The 4,396-nt window shown below is 41.0% G+C and overlaps 1 pseudogene; it reads right to left on the bottom strand.

Annotated features, from left to right (window-relative positions):
- Positions 1-252: 252 nt before the first annotated feature.
- LOC102873248 lies at positions 253-3,463 on the bottom strand (annotated as a pseudogene).
- Between the last annotated feature and the right edge of the window lie 933 nt (positions 3,464-4,396).

A 4,396-nucleotide genomic window follows, 5' to 3' on the forward strand; every position in this document is an offset into this window, starting at 1 on the left:
GATAAAAAAAAATGGAACAGAAAGGGCTAGAGATTCTTTTCCCACTGTATTCTGTTCAAGTTATTTTCCCCAAAATAAGTTGAGAACCATGGTGAAAAGGAGAGAAAAGAGACCTCAAGAATGGGGTGACTGAGCACAAGAAGAGAGGGGAAGAAATAATAATAAAAAAAAAAACACCAAAACTACCAAAGACTGAAACTTGCTCCCAGCGACTGAAGAAAATTTAAAAATGGTTGAAATCCTTCAGTGTTCTTAGTCATCTTTTCCTTTATCTTCCTTTCCTTCTTCTCCCTCATCATCATCTTCATCTTCCTCCCCTTCATCTTCATTCCGTTCTTCATCAATATCTTCCAAACCTTCTTCTTCTTCATCATCATCACCATCTTCCTCTCCATCTTCATCATCCATATCTGGAACCAAATACTGTAATGGATTTGGCCAAATATCATCTTTTATGACCTCTCCTAATTCATCTGCACCAGCATCAGAACTATCAGTGAACCGAGTAAAGAAGCTCTCTGGTTCTTCATGCTGCCTCTTCCTGCGGGCTTTACTCTGCGTTTGACTTGAATGTTTCATCAAGTCCTTTCCAGATTCCCTTTTTATTTCAGTTGATTTTGAAGATGGATTACCACTCTCATTCAAATGAAACTCTTCGGAGAGAACTTTATTTTTGAAGTAAGGATGTTCATCAAAATAAAAATCTATTCTGCAACCTGATTTAATATCTTCAAATTCCATCACTTAAACTCTGGTCACATGCAGTGCCTCTTCATCCTCCTCCCCAAGCAATGCAGACACTTGTGGATAGTTGAAAAATGTTGTTACCCAAAAATTTGGGATTCTGGCGATCAACTCTGACCTCTTCTGAAAGAACAGTTGGCAGAGTTTGTTATATTTCTGTTCTACTTTCAAAATCTCCTCACTGGCTTGTTCATTAAGTCTGTTTCATTTTGTACTTCATCAATATGTTCAATTGCTTCCTGCTGTTCTTTTTTTCTAAGATCTCATCACTCCTTTTTACTGACTTTGGCCTCCAGTGCCTACAAGGTGCTGCTCCACGGTGGGGGGTTGTGGGGAAGCAGGGAAGCGGAGAGAAGGGAAAGCGAAGGGGATCAGGGAGGCCAACTTCCCCTCCACAATCAAGATGTGTTAATGATAAACGGTGACTAGAACGTAAAAGTTGGAAACAATGAAGAAAGAATGTTGTTATTGTTGTTGTTCGGTACCATCGAGTCAGAACTGATCCATAACTGACCCTCTAGAGAATTTTCAGAGGCAGTTAATCCCACAGTAGGAGATCATCCATCCTTCTCCTGTGGATCTGAACCACATGTCTTCTGTATCCCAGTGCAGTTTCTTTCCACCAGGCCACCACAGCACTCTCAGAAGTAATGTTGTTGTTATATGCTGTCGAGTCATTTGTGACCCTATGTACAACAGCCTATACCCTGCTCTATCCTGAGTTATCCTTAGTCTCTGAGACACCTACCCTCATCAGCGCAGTCACTAAGTCAATCTATCTCTTTGAGGGCCTTCTTCTTTTGTGCTGTCCCTCCACCCTCCCAAGCATAATATCCCTCTCCAAAGACTGGTCCCTCCTTGCAACATGCCCAAAGTATATCAGACGAAGCTTCAGAATTCTTGCCTCCAAGAAGCAGCCTGGCTCAAACCTCTCCAGGATGAACTTGTTTGTTCTTCTTAGCAGTCCATGGTATATTCAGCACTCTTCCCCAGCACCACAGCTCAAAGGCATCAATTCTCCTTCTATTATTCCTAGTCATTGTCCAGCTATCCATGCATAACATGTAATTGCAAAGACTGCGGCCTGGATCAGGCACACCTTAGTCTCCAGACTGATATTGTTGTTCTTCAGCACTCTGGAAATGTTCCTGACAGCGGATTTTCCCAATGCAATTCATCTTTTGATTTCCTGGCTGCTGGTACCTAGAGTATTAATTGTGGAGGTAAGCAAACTAAAGTTGCTAACAATCCCAATCTCTTTACCCTCTATCATGATGCTGCCAATCAGTCCAGTGTTGAGAATGCTTTCTTGATGTTGAGCTTCAATCCATATTGAAGGCTGCAGTCCTTGACCTTCTGCAGCAAGTGCTTCAGGTCCTTCTCAGTTTCAGGGTTGTGTCATCTGCAAAACACAGGTTGTTGATGAGTCTTCCTCCAATCCTGATGCCACATTTCTCTTCACAGAGCCCAGCCTCCCTGATGATCTGTTCCACATATAGATTGAAAAGGTATGGAGATAAAACTTGTAGTTGGAAAATATGGGCTTGGTGACAGAAATGAGGCTGGAAATGTAATGATATAATTCTGTATTTGCAATGATTTATTCGTTGCAAATACATTTTTTTTAAAAGACACAATGACTTTGTAAATTGATTCCACCTGATGAGCTAGCTGCATAGGAATCAGATCGAGCATATCTGTACTAGAATTCATTGGAGAAGTTCAATATTGGCAGTCAAAACTAGGCCAGGGGCAAACTGTGGATGAGATCATCAATTACTCACATGCAAGTTCAAATTGAGTCCAAAGAAAATTAAAATAACTCCACAAGACTCAAGATAGGATCTTAAGTCTGTTACATCTGATTTCAAGACCATCTTAGGAATAGGTTTGAGGCATTGAACACCAATGGTTAAAGACTGGATTAGTTGTGCTGTGATAGCAAGGATATCATCCATTAAGAAAGCAAAAGGTCATTACAAAGACAGAGAAAGAAAAAACTGAACTAGAAGTCAGAAGAGACTCTAAAAATTATACTAAAAAGTGTCAAGAAGCCAAAACAAAGGGAAGAAAATGCCAAAGTAAAAGAGATGAACAGAAGATTTCAAAGGGCAACTCAAGAGGACATCAAAAGCATTATGGTGGGAGGGCCGGGTGGGAAGCCATTCTATATGGTATGTCTAAAAAAGATTAAAAGCTTGGAAGCAGGAGTGGCATCCACTTCCGTAAATACTTTGCCTCCAGAAACACTATGAACCTGGAGAAACAATAAAAGTCATGCAAGTGTTGAGTACTTTCGTTCATAGGGTCGCTATGAGTCGCCTACAACTCGACGGCACTTAACAACCACAACAAAAAGATCTAATATTAGTGGTGGAGGATAACACCATGATTGTCAGAGGTTGGTGTGCATTCTTTTTTAATTATTATTTTTTGTGTGTATATCATCAAATGGGATCTGACTGGTACAGGAGATTGCCCCGCCTTCTCCAGCAAAGCATCTGGTGGATTTGAACACTGGCATTACAGTACAGCTTCTTGCCACTAGGCCGCCAGAGCTCCCTAGGTTGGTATGCTTTTGGCACACACAATTTTGTAAATGTTAGTACAAGTAGAGGGTACAAGAGCATAACTATTACCAAATCCAGTTGCAGAGTAGTTTTGCTACTTCAAGATTCCTTTGTGCTATCACTTTACACCCATACTTCCTTTACCTCATCTTAGCCAATAATAGGGATAAGTCTTCAGCACAGAAATTCCACGTTTCTAAGGGAAGGCTCTGTGACACTGATGTGTCCAATGCATTAATGGCTGGTTACTCAATGCGGACAGAAAGTGGGGTGGAGCTCCCCGATTAAAACAAGCTTGGAAGGAGGAGTGGCATCCACATCCATAAAAGCTTGCCTCCGGAAACCCTATGCACCTGGAGAGAGGATGAAAGGCACCCAAGCGTCGAGGACTCTCCTTCACCGGGTCGCTATGAGTCGCCTGCGACTAGACAGCACTTAACAACAACAACAACAAAGGAAGGCTTACCATTCATCTGAGAGCTTGATGTTCATAATCTTCAACCAGATAGAGAAGCTCTGGTATATTCACACAATGGACTATTATGCAGCTTTGAAAAACAAGAAACTCATGAAATATTATGCAAAATGGATGAGCCTGGAGGACATTATGCTGAATGAAATATCTCTGTCACAAATATTGCACAGGGTCACTGTTGTAAAACAGGACTGACATCAGGGTTGAGGGAAGACAGATATGTTAAAACCCTGGACAAAGTTATACAGGTTTTCAGTACAATTTATAGCAAAAGTTCTTATTCAAGTCAACAGGACTCCACAGCTCCAAGCTTTTCTCATTCATTGCCTGTAAACAGAACCAACTCATAGTAAACCCTACAGCAAGTTTCTGAGGCTCTAAATAAAAAAAGTAGAGAGTGTCCGTGTATATCCCAAGGAGCCCCTCATGGATTTGAAACAGCAGAGAGACTGAGCCTTTGGATTACCAGCAAAACTCCATATGGACTATGCCTCTGGAATGAACCTTTAATCCTGATTCAGATATGTAACATTCCTTATATGTTGAGATAGTAAAAAGGCTGAGAAATGTTGCATTAATTATGTTACCAACCCAGAAAAGAATATAT

This window comes from Elephantulus edwardii, unplaced genomic scaffold, assembly GCF_000299155.1.
Source record: "Elephantulus edwardii isolate Elephantulus edwardi_28Jun2011 unplaced genomic scaffold, EleEdw1.0 scaffold00081, whole genome shotgun sequence".
In the NCBI taxonomy this organism is placed as follows: domain Eukaryota; kingdom Metazoa; phylum Chordata; class Mammalia; order Macroscelidea; family Macroscelididae; genus Elephantulus; species Elephantulus edwardii.